Source organism: Lepisosteus platostomus, chromosome 8 (genome assembly GCF_059453375.1).
Source record: "Lepisosteus platostomus isolate fLepPlt1 chromosome 8, fLepPlt1.hap1, whole genome shotgun sequence".
NCBI lineage: Eukaryota > Metazoa > Chordata > Actinopteri > Semionotiformes > Lepisosteidae > Lepisosteus > Lepisosteus platostomus.
Genome location: NC_142618.1, coordinates 28,677,700 through 28,699,364, shown reverse-complemented (window position 1 = coordinate 28,699,364; position 21,665 = coordinate 28,677,700). Strand labels below are relative to the sequence as shown.

The window sequence follows — 21,665 nt, the reverse complement described above, 5'->3', positions numbered from 1 at the left end:
CATTGTTGTCAAGACCACTCTGTTTTTGTCATTGAATATATTAATGCATCAGTGATGTGATATCTTCTTCCACTTTCATTATGTAAATATCTTGTAGTTCAGGCAGAAGATCAGATCAGTTGTAATATTTTATAGGACCTTTGAGAATTTATTCCTAAACTGTTTTTTATACTTTTATAAATAATCTTACTGAAGGTGTTCATATAAAAGGCTCAGACAGTTAAATATGGAAACACTGTACAGTTTTTCAATTGCACAATACTTAAGAATATACTGTACTTATGAAAGTAACTAGACATCATATTTAATATGATTTATGCTGAATAATCAGGTATGTTTCATCATGTAATATACTGTCCAAGAACAGTAAACCTATTAAAGCAGAACAACTGGGTTTTCCTTCTGCACAATTTCAACATACTGTAGTAGTAGCCACTTTTTGAAAGAAGTCAGGGTGTCATTTTTAACAACGTCTTGGCAGCTTTTTTTTCTTTTTATACATTTTGATTAAATATATATTTTTATGTCTGCTGTATAAAAGACAGCGATCTGAGGAGCACCAGGTGTTTGGCCTGAGGAACACTTTGCATCACTGTACACTTCGTACAGATGTCAACTGATTTATCCCTTCATGAACCTTAGAAATCTTACGCAAGTGCGCCATCTTCCTGATAACTACATGATTTAGAGGAAAAGATTACTGCATCAATGGAAAGCACTATCACTTGTATTGCATGTAGCCAGTGTGCTAACATAAACCAGCCTTCACTGCAATCCAAACTACTTTTTTTTAATCTAACATTAAAATTAAATACAAAACACAAAGTGAATACATATAGGACCTTGTTTACACGGTTTCAAAAGTTGATCATCTTCAAAGTACTGTGAACAAGAGATTAACTGTAAATGGTGGGCTTTGGTAAAACTGGGATGGGAGGAGAACACAAAGCCAGAATGCTACAGTAAGTGGTACAACATGACCAGCAGGTGGCCCTCCTCCCCTCTACCCACTGGACCAGAATTTCAAAACCGATGTTCTGCTATGATGACTAATGACACTGCTAGGAGGTGTTGTTCTGTGAATGAGCTACCAAACTAAGGTCCTTACTATTTGGTCATTAAAGACTGGAATGAAAGATTCAATGGTACTGTATGTATAGTAAAAGAAGAGGTCCTAACTGGGCGGTGCAATGGCTCTGAGGCTAAGGTTCTACGCCTGTGGCTGGAAGGTTGCCGGTTTGAATCCCTTGGCTGGCAGAGGAATCCTACTCCGTTGGGCCCCTGAGCAAGGCCCTTAACCTCAACTGCTCCCGGGGTGCCGTATAAATGGCTGACCCTGCGCTCTGACCCCAAGCTTCTCTCCCTGTCTGCGTGTCTCATGGAGAGCAACTTGGGGTATGCGAAAAGACAAATTCCTAATACAAGAAATTGTATATGGCCAATAAAGTGATCTTATCTTAACTAGTGCGTTCTTTCTAGGTTTTACTCTAGACTGTTACGCCCAAGCTGGGAGAGGCTCGCTGCCTGTGGTTGCCACGGGAAACCATGGCATTCCCACGAGTACTTCCGTTCCATCTGAACTTGAGAGCCAGACCAGTGTAGATCTCAGCTTTTCAATACAACTGTGACAGTGCACAGGAGCCGCCCACGGCATAAAACATACTTTACAAAATCAGGGGTTCCTCAATTCTCCCCGAAGCTTAGTTGTTGGAGTAACTTTCCTCTCCTACAGCTGGTCTTCTTTATAGTGAGGATGCTAGTATTGTACTTTAATTACAAGATAATGAAATAATTAAAACATTTTAAAAAATAATAGAAATTATGTTCTTATATATTGTCATCAGTTAATTGCTTTTGATTGTCTCGTCATTGTGAATGTTGTATTTCAGTGTCAAGTCCATAAAAGATGAGTGCCCTAACTTACTAGCCTTTTCTGACAAGTCTGATACATCTGAACAAAAGGCAACTGAGTTTGGCATCATCACTCAGCAGGTAACAGATTTTACTGAAGAAGTGACAGCTACAAATACTGTATCTGTTGACATGGAAAAATATAGCCTTACTTCATATTGTATGCATGTGCAATTTATATATTCTGAATTAGGGGTGGGAAAATAATTTTATCATAATATGATAACCTTATCAAATCATATTATCACAATATCATTGTATGTGTATATTGCTTAAAGAAAAAATGTAAATGGGCAAATGTGCATAAAAGCACAGAACTGCAATTAATAGGCTATTCTATATTGTATACTATGTAACTTTTTTCTGATTATTTTAAGGAATGTTGACCTATTAATAATATCTAAAATAAAAACTACATGGTGTGATTTTAAAGATATAAAAAATCCCTATATATTTTAATAATATCTTAATATGTTGTATATAGCTTTTTGTAAAATGTTGTCCCTCAATAATGTTATTAAGGTGATAATGTCAACTGGAATAAAAAAGCAATCAACATCTGAATCAACATTTGAATGTGTTTGTTAAAGTAATAAATAACTAGTGCAAATATGTAGTAAAATACAAAAATAGTATTATTATAATTACTTATATTACTATCTGTTTTACTAATGTATATTAGTATAAAATGATCGCAAATAAAGTCTAAACTTCCAGTTTATTTACATTCATATTATACTGTTGAAACAAACTCAGTGGTTTATCATAATAAGTAATATAAATGTTTGTCAATATTTAATTTAACTGATACTACTGTACTAAAGGATAGGTACACTAAAGCATTTCTGCATGTACAGCATATGAGGCTGAACACTTTTCATTTACTTACAAATAACAGATAAACAGGTAATGTTTTCAAGAAAAACTTGAAAGTACGCATATTAAGCATCAATTGTGCAAGTGCACTGCACTGTAAGAGCACAGCATTGATTGTAGCTGAATGTTTGCCAACCCCTGTGTTCAGATCACATGATGGGGACAATCTGCCTCAGGACACTGGTCTTTTCCTCAGTATGTTAACCATGGGGATGTGTTCCAGTTCGATGTTCAATGATTTTAGCTAGAGATGTGTACAGGCATGAGCTAATTAGTAAGAATGAAGGTTAAGTTCTGTTTTGCATGTAAATTATTTTCAGCTATCCAAAGGTACCAAAGAAAAAACAGGAAGCAATTAACTGATTTATATGTTCAATCTATCTTCATGTGCACACATTCATCCAAGCAGACAAAGATACACTTACATGCAGAAAGATTCTACATACTGATTCCCATTGGAATATCTGAAAAATAAATTACAGATACCATTCCTGTGCTCAAGAAGCTACAAGATGACTATACAGAGATTATACTGTGTTAATCGAGCATGACAAAAGATTCACAAATGCAAGTGGGAATGACTTCAAATGGGAATATAAAAGGATAACGCATTCATGATGAGAATGAGTAGCACAAATAATATCAATCCATTGTCACTTCTGGTTATTTTAGAATTACTTTTTTGTAAAAAAAAAACTATTCACTGCTCTAATTAAAATGAGTCACCTTTGTTATATTTTAATTTATAACGACAGTGGAAAAACAAGTCACATTATTAGTCAGCCAGCTATTTAAAAAGTGATTCAGCTACCAAATATGATACCTAAATCTTAAACTTTTATCCAACCTTTGAATAAAAAAGACTTGTTTTTCATAATGTCCTGGCGCTTCTCAACACTTAAATTAAATGGCCTTTTCCAATAAAATGTTGTACATACCTTCCTATAAAGAGAAAAGTGGTGATGATTTAGTTCCAGTATCTTCAGAGCATCCTCTAATGTGTTCCAGACCTTGGTTAGCTGTTCTATACCTTAAACAAGAAGAGGAAGACAATGGTTCATTCTGAAGGCATTGTACAATTAGCCTCTCACCACCAAGTACAGGCAGCACACACAAGAACCCAGCATTCTCCCAATACCCTTATTGTTTCACATTGGGCAGGGCTCTTTTTCTCTAGTACTTTTATTTTATCAATCAAAGTCTTGTTAGATTTCATTCAGATCTTTTACCAATGTGTTCATCATTATTCCGATCCACATGACAGTGCAGCATATGAAATCCTTTCAAACCAAGGAGAATATTAAAAGCAAATATAATAGTGGAATCAAAAGTCCAATCAAAAATATCAAAAGTGGAAATTAAATGTATTAATAAGAATAATCATTATCTTTGTTAAAAGGATTTATTTAAGTATGATGGCAAAGAAATACTACATTGAGTGGCAGAGTTAGATCACAGGCTCTAAAGTAGTTCAGTATTTAATATTTTGTGCAGAACCGTCCTTGTACAGTATGTACAGTGCCTTGCAAACTCCATGCAGACAGTACCCCAGGAATTGAACCCAGGGACCCAGCAGCTTAGTATCAAGCTAATATAAAGTAAGTACAGAATTAGCTAGCTTTACTTTTCTATCAAAAATAACTGTAGCATTCACTGTAATATGCTAATGATTCAGCAGCCAACTATCTGTCATGGTACAGTAAATAAGATCATAAGAATAGTTGCTTCCATATACTATATGCAACACGTTTAAATCGGGAAAACTCTCAAGATTATCAGTGACCACTTCCATCCAGCTTTTTCACTGTTTGAGCTTCTTGTTTGAGATTTTATGGATCAAAGCTAGACCAGAGCAGTTGTGAAAAAAACAGCTGTCCTATTCAGTCTTTTAACTCAATACTGGTATAAAAGTATGTATTGATATTTTTGATTTCTACTTTCACTGTAATGTAGAATTATATTGTATTGTTTTATTCAATTTTAGTTTGTGATCTGTGTAGAATTTGTTTATGATGTGTGTATGGTATTTATGCTTTTTCTTTGTTTGTATCTCTGACATTTTGAGTGCACCACAAAACATTCCCAACCAGAGAGTTGGTTTGGCAATAAAGTTAACTACCTTTCTTTCTTAGGTATTATTAGCTCTTAATTATCTAGTCTTTGATTTGGTGTTCTCCTTGGTTCTCCCTTTGTCTTTGCCTCCAGAGTGACTTTTCTTTGAAGTTACTTTGGTTTTTTCCCACACTTCCCTTTCAGTTTAAATGTTTCTGGATTTGTGGATTATTTTACTAAGATGAATGGTACCTGTCTCATTTAGATGTAATATATCACAAATATATAGATGATCTTTGCTATGGAAAGGTTTTCAGTGAAGGAGAAAAATGAAGACTTCTTCAGCACATGATGTCCTCATCCTCATGTGTTGTGGTGAAGGTTTAATGTGTGTAGTTGTTCAGCTTGACCAGGTTCTTGTTCAATTCATGAGAAAACCACTAATTTACTCCTGTTGCTTCCAATTTCGTTGTACCTGTAATGGATGGAAAGTGTGCAGTTTATAACAAGGTTGTTTGGGCCTACATGTGCCTTAATTTTGGAGTTGCTGTCTCCTGGCCCCCAGTGCAGATCTTTATTGCTGTGTTCTGAAGAATAGAGTCTCCAAAAAATGCCACTTCTCTTTTTGCTTTCCTAGCAGAACTGCCAGTAAATGTAGTTGAGACCAGTGTTTGAGATTTTGGGTCGGCAATAGTCATGTCCTGTGAGCTGCTGCCTTGAGTGCCCAGATCCTGAAAAGTAGCAAATTGATTTGGTGATGTTGAGTGCTATTTTTTTGAAGCTGAGAACAGATTCTCTGTCTGTTTGTACAGGTTGTTTTTCTGACAGTCAAGCGGTGCATGCCTCCCCAAAAGGTAGTTTTGACATTTCTTTTGGAGACCTTTTGAGTGCTTTTAGCTCCTTCTCCTTGGAACTAACTTTTTCATTTTGTGGTAGTTACCACAGATGCATAGTAGCCAGAATGTTAGGGTTCCTTCACAATTTTTTTTTTAGTATTACATCTATACTACTCATGATCAAGCAAATATATTTTCTTGGAAATAAGAAATAGCTTTTCTGTTTCTCTACAGATGCTTAAACGCTGTCAGATGTCCTGCTTACAATAACTTTTTCAGAACCTCTTGAGAAACTGACTAGCCTTTGAAAATTATAAGTCAAAGTAAAATGTACATTATTAATGAATAAATTACTCTTGTTGAAAGCTAAACAAAATAAATTACTGACTAAAATATGTTATTTGGCAAATAAGCAGAAAATTATATTAATCTGGCTGTTTATTCTCCCTGTAAGTACACTTTTCCTCTGAACACTTCAACATTCTGTCCTGCAGTGAAAGCTCAGGAGTCATTGACCTGGGTATGCATGACTACCTCTGGAATTAGCTTACTTGTCTTTGAAGTCAGAGCAAGACCTGGGTGCTAGCCAGCTAATTGTTTGGGTTTTCAGCTGCTTATTATTTCACAATTTGTCCTAAAATGATTGTCCTGAGAACTCCTGAGTACAGAACATTGAACCCATAATATAAATGACTTTATAAAAGTTTATTCCCAGACAATGATTGGTCTGAAATGTATCCTCTGCAATAAATGATGCAATACTGGCCAACTTCTGAAATGTAAGACGATGTTGACCAGTATCCATAATAATTTCAGACTTTTTGTTCATTTGTTTACCATACTGATGACTAGACCAAAAAAATGTTTTGGGGGTTCAAATCCCACGGCCGGCAGGGGAATCCTACTCCGTTGGGCAAGCTGGGGTATGTGGAAAGACAAATTCCTAATGCAAGAAATTGCATAAGGTTAATAAAGTGATGTTATAAAGGAGAAAGAATATGAATAATTCCATTCTGAAATGAATTATAACATCTACTTTGTTAGCATTTTGAATAATAAAATAATAAAACACTTTACATAACAAAAACACAACACATGAGACGACTCAGCTGTATATTTTGGGTTCAGGACAGAATTTTAAACATGCAATAAACTCATGAATCTTGCCTGTTTACAAATTCATCATTCATCACCCATAGTCATTTCATCCACCAGAGAATCACGACAAACTTGAGACACAGAGTGCAAGGTAAAACTACACCCCGGACAAGACACATACACACAGGGACAATTTAAAGACACTAATTAGCCACATACATACAACACAACATTCATGAACACTGCAAGAACATGCAAGCCCCACACAGAAGCCACCCCAAGTTAGACCAAACCCAGGATCTAAGAGCTGTACGGTACCACCATGCCACACTGATTTGATGGTTCACTCTTTTTAAACCTTGTGCAGATTCCAGTCTACAAAATATGGTAGATTGCCCATTCAATGGGTGCAGCGTCAAAGGGATTATCACTAGGGGGAGCTAAGAGGCTTTCTTTTTCATGTACTGTACCTTTACCTGACAAAGATCTTGGATATGAATGTGCACAGGGGGTTAATTAGAAGGATTTATAAATCAGGTGATAATCTCTTACTGTTTGGGAGCATGGAGTTTGTTAGACCAGACTTGTTTGTTAGACATGAGGATTTAGTGCAATACATGCAATAGTGCAATATGCTGTATTTGGCTTACTCAATCAGTATCAAGGGGAAATGCCTTGATACTGATTGAGAACAAATTATGAAATAGGTTGAAAGATGAATGTGAAACATGAATGTGACCACATTATCATAAAATCTCTATCAGTTAACTTTAAAAGCATAACTGTGCAACTTCTTTTTAAAGGTATTTGGGATAGGTATCTTGGAATATTAATTTTGCATTTACTGGCTCTGAATTCAATAGACTTCCATGAAGTAACATACATTTGACACCCAAAGAAGGCTCTACAGCCAAAAAGGAACAAGTAATAGGTTTATTCCATGCTGAAAAAAAAAGAAGAAAGAGAACACAACGTTTCGGCCGTGGAGCCTTCTTCAGGTGTGAAGAGGCTCCACGGCCGACACGTTGTGTTCTCTTTCTTCTTTTTTTCAGCATGGAATAAACCTATTACTTGTTCCTTTGCAGCCTACGCATGCTGACGCAGCTACCCACCTGAACTTCTACAGCCAAAATGTTGTTTCTTCTCTTTTTAGCATTGAATAAACCTTTACTTGTTCCTATGAAATAACATATGCTTACACAGAAAACATAATAATTATTATCTTTTTTTCTATTTGAAAATAAGTTTAAAAATGGATGAATCATGAATATGAAACAGCATACATGTGATTCTTTTTTTGTCTTAACTGTATACAGCATATTAAACAGCTGCTCACATAGTGTTAAATTAAAATGATAATATAAAGTATTTTTTTCTACTTAACAGTTACAGATGATGTTAAGTAACCATTACTTATGTTTATAACTGAACATGTATAAGTACTGGTTGCTAGTTTATTTATCCAAGAAACATCATTACCCCAAATACAGTAGATAAAACTGTATATAATGGTAAAATGCTTAATGCTTAAAAAATGCTATGGTAAAAAACTATCATTTGCTATGATAACACAATATTTTTATTGTTTGCTAATTTAAAGCAACAAAATGTCATATTCTTAAAACACTGAAAATTAAAAAGTATCAAAATTTCCATTTGAAAAATGGAACAAGCTAAATATAATATCAACTATTTGAAATTCTTTTAATATCTCATTCTCTTTATTTTCATTTTGCTAAAATGCAATCTAAGAATATGCATCAAATGATTCTGCTGTGTTTTTTTTTCCCAGAAACCACAGGAAATGGTCGAGGCATGACTGTCTGTTTAGAATGTACTGTGACTGTCAAAACATTAGAAGAATTGTTTAACAAAGCACATCTCTCCTAGTTCATTGTTTGAGTGGAAACAGGTGGGTTTGGTCTAGTGTGGAAAGTTACACACTACATTAAAACATCTGGTGCTTGTCACAATACATTACAACTATCTGTGGCCTTGACTTGTCATGATCTGCTAAAAACTACAACAGCGCTTTCTAACCGTAGCTGGCTGCATACAGAAATTATGGAAATGTTGTCGGTGGGATCAGTGTAAGAGGGCATGCCACCTGTAGCCAGGAAGCCAGTTTTAAGCCATTTATAGCACTAAAAGATGTAGTTTTAGAGCACTGTGTAAAATCTAAGAGTTACTTGTGTGGTTCAAAGGCTGGTTTATACAGTATGTATTAATGCAAAATCAACTGGTTGTAAAGAAAAGTACTTCCAAATACAATAATGCCATGCTTAGCACAAGAATATCTGAATCAACTTCTAGATGTATGGATGCTTGGAGGCTCCTAAATGGTGTAACCAGTAACATTGCTTATACAGTCTGCAGGATAAGCTGTACAGCACAAATGTTGCCAGTCTGAGCCTGGACCCAGTATCACACAGTCTAATTGGCATAGACACCTCTACTATGTACACAGGTAGGAATGTACCACTTCTGACTCAAACTGTGTGCTTCCTTCAGGTACTCCCAGCTTTTAATTATACATTTACTGTACCAGCTCATCAGGAATACTCATAGCATACACTAGATATCTTTGGAAAGTCAGAATCATTTGTGAAAAAAAGTATTCTAATAAAGAAGGAAATGTGCTTTTAAAATCATGAATTTAAATGTACCAACATGCAGGAACCATGAGAAAGCGGTAAATTTGTACAAGACAAACTGAAATGAATGGGCTTTAACCAGTGCAGCTCGGCACTTGATCAAGTTAAAATACAAACAATTAAAAACAAACGAAGAGTTAAACAGAAACTCTATAGATCAAAAAGTATCTTAAATAAAACACATTCTTTAAAAACAATCACACTCAAGGAGTAGGAAAGTTCTGTCAGGGATTCAAATCTTTCCTAGATACATACTGTACAAGTACAGCATGTTACCTCACTGGCAAAATGTCTAGAACCATTAGCTAGGGATGTACTGTATGTTGTAATTGATAAGATGTAAAAACAGGATTCATAAATTTAGAAATGAACACGTTTGACACAGCACTGCTAACCTGTTTAACCTGTTATGTTAAATCTGTTTTGTTTAAATCTGCATGATATTGACTGGGGAGTTTCCTAAAGTACAAAAATGGAAGCCTTATTTCATGTCAGTGCTGTTTAAAAGTACATAACAAATCTGATGTAAGTTTCTGTTACTTTTTGTCGCTTTGTTCGTAGATTAGCAACTTCTAAACATCAGTTTGGTTTAACTAACAGAAATAAAACCATTCCTTGAAACAAAATTAAGGTAACAGTACAACAATACATCTAAAACCACCCAAGCAACCACTAGTTAATTGATTAAAGTTTCTTGAGTCTACTGTCATATTGGCATCAAAACTGTTTTAACTAGTCAACAATTAAACATTCTGAATTTAGTAAAATTAATTTGGATACAAAATACTCCACATATGCTGACTAAAATCCTGTTGGCTGTACTTAGACCCATATATGCAAGGATCATACTTGGCACAATAATATTCTTTCAGAATTTGCTTCTTTGCATATGGTTTACTTATTTACTGGACATATATACTGTACAGTACATATAATTGTCTAACTGTTAATCCAGTTCAGGGTTGGGGGAGCTGGAATCTATACCAGCAAGCAACAGATGCAAGGCAGGATACACCCTGGATGAGAAACCAGCCCATTGCGGAGCAGTTATTCAGATCAATGCAGTTACAAGTGAAATTTATCCCTTTCAAAAACAAGCAGATCTTTGCAGAGAAATGTTTAATGCCTGCTTAGAAAATTGTAATTTTTTTTGTTTGTTGTCTTTATCCTAGAAAGCCAAAGTTCTGTGTAGGCAGCATTAAATGGTCAATAAACAGAGATACTATATGGAAAGCATGTCAGCTCCTATTTAAGCAATGAATTGATCCAATAAGGTCATTCAGAGCTCATCTGGAATGAAATTCAGTATTTCAGTTCCCAGTCAAAGTAAGAATCAAAGAACCTATTGCTTACACTCCAAATAGGGTTTTCCTTTGTTTCATGATTCAAGTTTCAAAGCTTTGTAACAATTTGTGTTTTTAGTGTTTACACAAATGAATACATTAAGATAAATTTAAACATTTAAAAAAGAACACGAACATGATTTGTGAACATGATAAAGTTTTGAGGACACAAAAATAGTCCAACAATAAACAGAAAATTCTGATTAATAAACCCTGATATTTCATTTTTTGTGACACACTGAAGGGAGACTAAACTAACTGGCACAATGTTAACAGTGGTTAAGCCTCTGGCCTGGACAGCCATGAGTTCAAATCCCAGGTTAAATGCTGCAGTATGTCCTTGAGCAACATGCTTCACTTAAGTATCTCCACTAAGCACATCTCCCGGTTGTAATTGTCAAAGTGAATTTGTTCTTAACTGACCCACCTGGAAAACTGTGACCTGATCTTCTCAGACCTCAGGAGCTAAGCAAGACCAGGTTTTGTCAGTACGAGGATGGGAGGCCTCTAAAGTCCAGATTGCTGTTACCAGTTGGAAGACCAATCAGTATCATTATTCTCTTTGGACCAGAGTTTCCAAATAAATGCTCCAGTATGACGACAGGACCACTGTGCTGCAGGAGGTGCTGTCCTTCACGTTAAACTGAGGTCCTGACTGTTCTAGCAGGCGCGTTAACCCTGATGCCCACATTAAATTCCATTTCATGCTTGCACAAACATAATTCAATTGATAAAGGAATTTTGCTTTTCTCCACCAGCTCTGCTGTGTGGTAGGGCTGCCAGCACAAAATGGCTGCAGTGTATTTCCCAGGTGTGGGTTCTGCTTCAATGGAGGGCAATGTGGAGTCGAAGCTCTTTGGGATTCTTTGAGATGATTATTAATACGAAAAATAATTAATAATATTACATTTATGATTAATTATAATGGGCAGCAAGCTGATGCAATGGTTAGTATTACTGCTTTTCTGCATTGAGGCCGTGGGTTCAATTCTGGGCCTGGGGCGCTACTTGTGTGGAGTTTGTATGTCCTCCCCTTGTTCACATGGGTTTCCTCTGGGTGCTCCAGTTTCCTCTCCGTCCAAAGACAACTGGTACTGAAAATTAGTTTCCATGTCTGTGTGTGTGTCATGCAATGAACTGATTTCCCATTCATGCTGTATCCTACTGTACCTTGGCCCTGGGCCTTTTGATAAATGAACAGCACAATTAATTTATCCTTTATGAAATACAGTTCAATTTGAGATGTGTATAGTGAAACAAAATTCTAAAGCATGTGTGATTTGATTTGCACTATTTCATTTCTTTCATTTTTATTTCTGAGAATGAACTAACATTTTTATTTTTGCACTGACATGCCACAAGTTTACAATTGAATCACCTTCAACTGGATAAAGTCTTGATAAGCAACTGTAAAAATAACTCTCACAGCAGAATCATCATACTTAGCTTCTCTCAATATCAGTATGAGAACCCTGGAATTTCAATTCAGTACTTAAAGATCGCATTTTTTACTTTCGAAGATTTATATAATTACTTATTCTTTTCAGCTACTTTTCTGCATAATGTTATGAAACACACATTTCAAGTTCTGTTAACGCATGAAGTGATACATAAAAAGCCAAAGTTCCTTTTGGGGCACAATTCAGATACAATTCAGATTCAGATACAGGGATACATTAAAAATGCAAAAAAATAATATTAGAAGAACAAAGAGTTAACGGTAAATATGGTATATTGTATAATGTATAATGTGATTATGTTAAAGAAAACCAGAACTATATAGAGTGTAGTTTCCGGGAAACCACTCAATATGAACACACAGGTTTTAAAGAGTACCTCCCGAACTGTGTAGAAAACATACTGGTACAGTATATTTCCAAAACAAGAATGTAAGCCTTTTTAGTAACACATTTTATAATATTTTAAAAATAAGTTTAAACAGTTATTGGTCCACCGCAACGACTGACATTCCCGTGTCTGCAGCCCCTGGCAAAAGACGATAAATGAGTAATCCTTAAAAAGCTTTACACAGCTTTAGTAGAGGTGCTGTCACCTTAGTAGAGGTGACAGCTTGTTAGACCTTTAACAAAATACTCCTAAATGGGATTAACATAAAATGTTAATATGCAAAAAATAAATATAAATTGTATATAAAATGTTTAGGATGCAAATCTCAAAAAAGAAATGTTCAATTATTTCTTGGCCAAGTTGGAGGTCTTGATCAATTACAAGTCCATTATTTGAACACTCTACTGTTTTTCTGTGTTGATATGATCAATTGGTATATTAATCTATTATTTCTCCTATTATTATCGATACTAATGATAAATTACACACAGTACCCACGCAACAACAGATAATTAATTTGAAATACATTGGAAACATGGTATGTTATCGCCGCTTTTTACAGATGATTGAAACAGTTTTATAAAAAATGTTTTCTACTTCCAATTATTCACGTAATTTGCGTGAAGGGCAATTTTAAAACACAAAAGTTTAATAGGAAGGTCTGATGTCTGATCAAAAACGAATTCTCTTAACACTAAAGATATAAATCGCTAATCCCAAAATCCGAAAAAATAAACACAGTACTTGCCTTTTCCTTAACACAAGATTGTTTACTGATAATAAAAACAAAAATGCAAAAGCACAGTCAAAACACCACCCACATTAAACTTCCCGGTTATTAAACGTGAAAAGTTTTCAGGCTACATATTTTATTCATTTAAATGGCATGGCGTGTTCACCGGGTTTTAACAATCTTCACATAGAATGTAACAAATTAATATACTCACAACTCCATTTGCCCCCACGGCGGTAAATTATTTATCGTGTCTGATGATAAAATACCACAATGCACGTGTGCAGGATAGCCTTTTCTGTTCTTTAACAAGAAAAGCGCTTCTTAACACAAGCAAGAGACAAAAGTGCTTTTCGTCGCACTCGTGCATTAGGTAAACTCCATGCATACATTCCTCTTTATTTTGTTAGAAAAATAATGCATCCCTTCCTCTCGTGACAATAATTGTCACTTTTAGTGAAGGCTACAGTATAGCAGTCTCCATGCGTCCAGACCATCTAGCAAATAACAGTGATGTCACTGGTATCAGCAGACAGAAGTAAGCGTGTGTGTATTCGTTAATGTCAATGTGGAGACCATATCTGTACAACAGTCGCCACAAACATACAGGCAACCAGAAAATTTCCAAGGTGTAGATTACTTTTCCATAAACCAAATGGCATTTTCTTTTAACACTTTTAACAAGTCTTTCTCGCGGTCTTTAACCCGGTGTGGAATCTCTGGGAGGAGTTGAATGTAGTAAAAACGGAATAAAAGCGAATGAGAAGTTCTGCAGTATTGTACAATAGTTACGAGAGTATCCCGTTTAATTCTATAAGGTCACATTTCTTATAGTCAAACCTTTTTGGAAATGTGGATTTCGTGTTTGGATTTTTCCCTTTTGGAACTCATTTTAATGTACTGTCTCTTTATATAATTAGTCATTTATATAGCGCTTTTTATCCCAGGGTTAACAAAAGACACCAAGAATCCCAGATTTGAACTGTTTCACAGGGTCTTTGACGTCCACGGTTTATCCTCTTCTGGGGACCGATGATACTATCGATCTCATTCGATATACCTGTACAGTACTGCATAAACGGACTAAAAAAATGGATTTATGGACAATAGCCAAAAGGTTTGTATAGAAATATCCTAATCCCTCAATAGCTATGACTAGCTGCTTTGAGAAGCATAAGTACTGGTGTAGAGTGGTATTTTTTTCTTTTTGTGTTATACATTTTGCTGGGATATAACTTTTATGCTATAAAACTATTACTTTTTTTGCAAACTCTATTACACATGTGGTTTGCTATTGATTAAAGACCCTGTTAAATTCAAAAGCTACATTACTATGGTTCAATGCACTACCAAGCTTGATTGGCGGAATTCTCTTTAAATTGCAAATTCATATTCAATTTCTAAAACCCTCTGAGTTAAGAAAGTCGCAAAAATGCAGTAGATAAGAGAATATGCATATAAAAATCCATATAAAAATGTTGTTTCATTGTTTTGAAAAGTCATGAAAATACTTTCTTAAAACATTTAAAGAATATTTAATACTGGCCCCTCTACAAGGGCACATATAGTGAAGAGCATCTCCTTTTCTTGAGGAACTAACTGGTGCTCTGGTGGCAACTTGATCAACTGGGACAACAGGGGATGATGCCTTTGTCTCTGGAGGGGGGGGGGGGGGGTATTTGGTCAGGATATAGGATATAATTGATTTACCAAAAAACCAAATGTAATGACAATGATTTTTTATGCCAAAATATGGATTTTTTATTATTCGTGTTAAGAAAATACCAGTCATATACTGTACAGTATAACAGCTGAAACATTGTTTCTTCTTTATTTTCAGCCTGGAACTTTGCAGTAATTTGATATCTTCTAGAACTGATGGTCCTCATGTGACCAACAAGCATTTAAACAATGGTGACTCTTTTTCTCCTCGTTTTTTGTTGCCTTTTTATTATTTTCAACAGGATTTTTAACATTTGCATAATACATTTCATGAAAGGTAATATTAGAAAGTAGAAGCAATGAAATGTTTGGTGTAGTCACAAACCTTTAAAATTATCTTCATATACTGTATATGTGTTAAAGAATTGTACATTCTATAGTCAAGAATTTAAAATTTTAGTTATTTTAATATCTGACAAATCACCTTATAAATCTTTACTGTGTAAACTGTGGTAGAATTGCTATAGAAGATTAGCGCATGGAAGTGATTTTAACAAAGAAAGAAAACTAACAAACAGAGATCAAGATTAATTCCAACATATCTTTGCTGCCAGGGGATGTTTACAGTCAGACTTAGAGAGAATAGACTCGGGCATAATCTGAACTCAGAAAAAGGAGAAGCTGCTTTGGGGAAAAAAAGCATTTTTCACATAAGAGCTTAATTTAATATTACTGAAGTTTGTGACTACAGCGGGACTTACTTTTTCTTTTTGTTTCCCTTTTTTCATTTTTACACTGTATATGTACTTTGCATGGTTTCTACTTAAAATGTTTACAAACAAAAAAAGTGATAATGTTTTCTAAAGAGGTACATTTAAAATATACTGTAATTCCTTAAGTAGTCATTTGTAGGTATATCACAAATGACAATGAAAATAATCCCTTGCTTTATACAGAGTGCAGTTTGTCAGTTGTATGTTGGTAAAAAAGACAGAAAACTACATTCTAGCATATAGTAAAACTAACAATACAAAAAGAGGTAAATGCTTAGTTTAAATCAGTTATTTTATTGAAGAACTGATTTAACAGATTACATTACTTATGTATTTTGTTTAATTATGCTTTATATTACAGTACTTTTTTGCAAGTGTGTGTAGTAGCCTAATACCTAAACTATGCTGCTCTGTCACTATGGTAAAGCAGTCTCCTGGCTAAAGATAATAGACATAATTTTAATAAAATAATAACTTTAATAAAATTGAAATACCTTTGCTAACACACTACCACAGCTGGTTAATTATGATATATTCAGATAAAATTAATCTATGTCTTTAAGGCACTGTGGCTAAATAGTTTTCAGCATGAGCTGAGCCAGATTATAGGTATTACCTATGATTAACTTTATGATTTCATTTCTTATTTATGACTTATTTAAGAGCTACTGTATGTTGATTATTTTTCTTAGAAATGCTTTTTGCAAGGGCAGACGATTGCTATTGCAACTAGACAAGGTCAAAAGATATTAATGGGCATTCAAGTAAAAAAATGATTCCCTGTTAAATTACGTATGATCTATTCTAGCAGCAAACATTGTTTGCAATGCATTGCCGAAAATAGGCATTATAGTTTATTTCTCTCCTGAATGCAAGTAAAAGTCAGGAAATCCCTGTGGTGCTGCCATACTGTCATAGAGTGGGCTGATGAGTGACACTGAGTCAGGGGGGCTCCAGGACTGCCTGGTAGGGGATTGTGATGGGTAACTAAGAGATGGGCAGAGAGATGGACTGCTGGGCAGTTATGCTGCAATAGAGACAGTTCCTTAGGTAAGTGACAAGCCCAGTAGCTTCTCTGGGAATCTTTGAAGATTCAAAATGACAGACTATTGCCCAAACCATCATTTGTTTTCATAGCAGTCAAGTGCCATTAGTATTTTAACTCCTTCGCCTTCTTAGGCTTCCTAAGATTTCTGAATAATAGAGTGTGGTAATGCATGGAAAATACAGAAGGAAAGATGAGTTACTGCAACATACAATTGAAACTGTTTCCTAAGATATTATGCAGTGGTCTACAGGAGATCATGTTTGCAAGAGGAAGAGCCTCAGACTTTCTTCTGATGGTCACTTGATCAACACGAGGGTTCATTACTTTTAAAAACACTCTATTTTGCAACATTATTTCCTTGACACATTAAACAGGAGTGTGTTTTTGATATGACAACATTTTCCAGATCATGTTCTGGAACTGTTCCCTTCTGGTACATGAAAAGCATGCATGTGAACTTTTGAAAAATAATATTTTTATCTTACTGTACATTTAACATATTGACACTGATTTGTGAATACATGTTGTGGTTCATCATAGGGCTGATAGCTGCAAAGTGGTTGATTTTTATATTAACAGACTATTTAAATATACATGATGCAGGTGCAAAACATATATAATATATTTTCTAAATGTATGTTAATATGATGGATACTAGACACAGCATTGCAGATGGAGGGTCTACTGGACCATAACAGCTTCTGAACTAATGTGTGTTTCTTATTTCTGCATTCTATGTACAGTACATATGATAAAAAAACTGGCATCATTCAGCAATGTTAAAATGAAACAGTGGATAGAAAATAGAATCATCAGGAGGCTAGTTGCTGCAAGATTTCATCCATGGACATGGACTTGCATTTAATTTTGGGTCCCATACCAAAGTATGCTGGTGGCCCTAGCCTGGGGCTTAATGAGCATTAGGATACACTATAAAACCATCACATGAGTTAACAGAAGTTGGCATGGTATTTTGTACTGTATGTTCTTAGTGTTCCAGGGGTGCCATCAGTTCATGTACTGATATGACAGCATGTTCAATTTGTTTTCACAGGTTGCCATGGTAAGAGGAGTTCATGAGTAATGGAGTTTGTATAACGTGCTTGCAGTGGCACAGCATTCTCATTTAATAAAAAAGTTATTTTTAGATGTCTTCAATCCCTTTCTCTACAACAGTGTGTTAGGCAGAATCCAGGTACTCAATGTGCAACTACAGTAAAAGAAACAGTCCAACAGTTATGTTTAAAAATAGCCAGTCAAGTTTATTAGAATAAAAATGTCCCTCAAAAATCTCTTTTTGTATTGTCACAGGGAGGGCAGGAGGGGTGCCCAAGTGAGTCCTTTTAAAACTTAATGATGGCTCAGCCACAATTGCACTTAGGTGCAAAGATGATGGTATATTATGACAATGCTCCCCACAGACTATTTATATATAGCAAAACAAAAAAAACAACAAAGTTGAACTAGTACACAGACACAAAAAAAACTCTTTCTCTAAGAAAGAGGTCAGGAGTTCTAACACACTTAGGTTCTATCAGCTTCACACTGTAGCGATAGCGAAACTAAAACCCCGTTAGGTCTCTCCCCCCTTCCTAAATAGGTTCCATATAGCCCTGCCCCCTTGGACTGTACCACTGTTACAAAATTATGGAGCTGCATTTCACCCCAGATAAACTAATTTCCCTAACATGGGAATTCCTTCTTTCTTTTAAAGAATAGTGTAAACAGAATGTACAAAAAAAACACCAACCCTGAATATATTTCACTTATTTTTAACCTCCTGTAAAAATGGTACTTCCTTTACCCCAAGGAAGCAGACGACCATCAGAAAAGCCAACAGAAGCCAAAGCAGGAGTCTCTCCTCAAGAACGTCTCAAAGTGGAAGATTCACGACAGAATCCATTTGCGGGGTTGACAAGCAACATCCAGCCAGTTCGGAAACAAAGAGTTATAACTTTCCAGAGGAAGCTGTCGGACACAATAAAGAAAGATCTCAGCTCCAACAACACACGTATTTAATTGCAATGAGATGCCGCCCGTCACTGGGTACTTTCCATCAAGGTGTAGTGACGGTAAAGATGCATAGTGGCCTTCACAGAATCCACACTTCTTAAGTGTAGACTGCTCCTTCCGCAGCCAGTCCAGCCCACAACAGCAACTGGCACCCGCCTCCTATTCCAGCTCGCTTTATTTCCACAAACACACAAAACAGGGCTTTTTTTCCTCCAAGACACATCATGCAAAACGGAGAAATGCAAAGCCTTGCAAGTGGAAAAAATTCCGGCCAAGACGCACACATTCGGTAAGGAATGCTTTTTAAAAAAAATAGAAAAGAAAAAAGAAAAAAAATTCAACAAACAAATATATCCTGCAAGGAAGCTAAGGCGCTCTTCTCTCTCTTTTGTTGCCCAGACAGAAAGCCTCGGAGCAGGCTCACCATCTCCCCTTGAGGTTCTGTCTTGGACGCATGTCTCACACCTGTTACTTGTTGAGAGGTTACTCTAGGTCTAGCTCCCAGCTCTTCACAGCATCCTTCTTCCTCTGATGAGGCGACCGTGTCCCAAGGCTCATCTGCTTTGAGCTGTGGCAGTGCCTTTCCTTGTGAACGCAGGCCTGCACGTTTTTTCCAGGGACGCACTGTCTTGCGGCTAGCCATCCCACCGCTGCCACCAAATGTCACAGGGAGGGCAGGAGGGGTGCCCAAGTGAGTCCTTTTAAAACTAAATGATGGCTCAGCCACAATTGCACTTAGGTGCAAAGATGATGGTATATTATGACAATGCTCCCCACAGACTATTTATATATAGCAAAAAAAAAAACAACAAAGTTGAACTAGTACACATACACAAAAAAAAACAAAAACAAACTCTTTCTCTAAAGAAAGAGGTCAGGAGTTCTAGCACACTTAGGTTCTATCAACTCCACACTGTAGCGATAGCGAAACTAACCCCCTTTAGATCTCTTCCCCCTTCCTAAATAGGTACCATATAGCCCTGCCCCTTGGACTGTACCACTGTTACAAAATTATGGAGCTGCATTTCACCCCAGATAGTCTAATTTCCCCAACATGGGAATTCCTTCTTTCTTTTAAAGAATAGTGTAAACAGAATGTACAAAAAAAAACACCAACCCTGAATATATTTCACTTATTTTTAACCTCCTGTAAAAATTGTACTTCCTTTACCGGAAGATGTGCGCATGCACCACTCCACGTTGACATTTTAAAGCCAAGCTGATCCCTCTGTCACATTTTTCCTCAATGGTTAGTTTTAAAATCAATCCTATACTAAAAAGAGAGCCAAAATTATGCTTAAAATTTGAAACCTACTGTATACCCCAGCACTCAGCGATTGTCCAGTCTTTCAAACCTTTTTATTTTATTTTTCAATTTCTTCCTGGAATTTGGGATCCTGATTTAATAATAATAATAATAATTGCTTACACTTATATAGCGCTTTTCTGGACACTCCACTCAAAGCGCTTTACAGGTAATGGGGACTCCCCTCCACCACCACCAATGTGCAGCATCCACCTGGATGATGCAACGGCAGCCATAGTGCGCCAGAACGCTCACCACACATCAGCTATTAGTGGGGAGGAGAGCAGAGTAATGTAGCCAATTCAAAGAGAGGGATTATTAGGAGACCATGATTGGTAAGAGCCAATGGGGAAATTTGGCCAGGACGCCAGGGTTACACCCCTACTCTTTTTGGGAAACGCCCTGGGATTTTTAATGACCACAGAGAGTCAGGACCTCGGTTTTACGTCTCATCCGAAGGACGGCGCCTGTTTACAGTAAAGTGTCCCCGTCACTATACTGGGGCATTAGGACCCACATGGCCCCACTAACACCTCTTCCAGCAGCAACCTTAGTTTTTCCCCAGGAGGTCTCCCATCCAGGTACTGACCAGGCTCACACCTGCTTAGCTTCAGTGGGTTGCCAGTTGTGAGTTGCAGGGTGATATGGCTGCTGGCTGATTTCAAATTCTCTACCTCAATTTTCTCCTCTCCCCTACCCATTCCTGTGTTTTCTTTTGTCTTATATTCCCTACTTCTACCACATTTATGCTAAGAGCAACAAAAGACGTTAATGATGTGTAACAGCTACCAGTTAGATGTGAGTGGTAAATATAATGAACTTCCATGACACTCAACACTGCAACATACCATAGGATGTTCATATACCTCTTGTGAGTTGCTATGATCTTGCTTTTTAATTTTTTTCATTTGAATTAAAGATTAATTGTTGGTTTCCTCTCATCCTTACTAAATTATATTAATATATTTTTTAGTTGAAAAGGTGGAGGTTTTTAACACATTGTTCATAACATTTATATACCTCCTGCTTGTGTCTAAAATGTCTAACAACATTTTCACAGCAGTGATCACAAAACTAAAACATCTCTCTAAATTTACCATGCTGAAATGTTTCTCCTAAGTATGATTTTTTTTAAAGGAAATGTGTACAAAATATTAGACATACTGTATGATCATTTTTATGAAATGCATATTTAAATAACTTGATATGTAAACAGTATATGATGCAACTAAAACAGTAACCTGACCTACTTCCCTTATAAAGTTACATAAAGGTGCCCAACCGAAATAAATGCGATTGTGCTCAGTTGCATTGAACTGAAAAGAATTATAGAAACAGCTGTCCCTACTTCTGATATAATATGTCCATGTAGACCTTGATTTATTAGTATGATTTCAGGGCTCTGCATATACAGCATGTCCTAGAAGCTTATACAGGTAGTATACACTTAAATACCTGTATATATATATACACACAGTATATAATTTATAATGTATTTCACCCAGTTTTCCA

General features: G+C 35.9%; 1 protein-coding gene across 1 annotated transcript in view; it reads right to left on the bottom strand.

Moving 5' to 3' along the window:
* The window catches only part of gjc2 (gap junction protein gamma 2), a 63,712-nt gene extending 49,724 nt beyond the window's left edge, over nt 1-13,988 (bottom strand). The window contains exons 1-2 of the mRNA XM_088643053.1: nt 13,566-13,988; nt 3,726-3,817 (exon numbers count right to left, since the gene is read on the bottom strand). The gene's annotated coding sequence lies outside the window, so the exon portion shown is untranslated. The remainder of the gene's footprint in view (nt 1-3,725; nt 3,818-13,565) is intronic.
* Nucleotides 13,989-21,665: the final 7,677 nt, after the last annotated feature.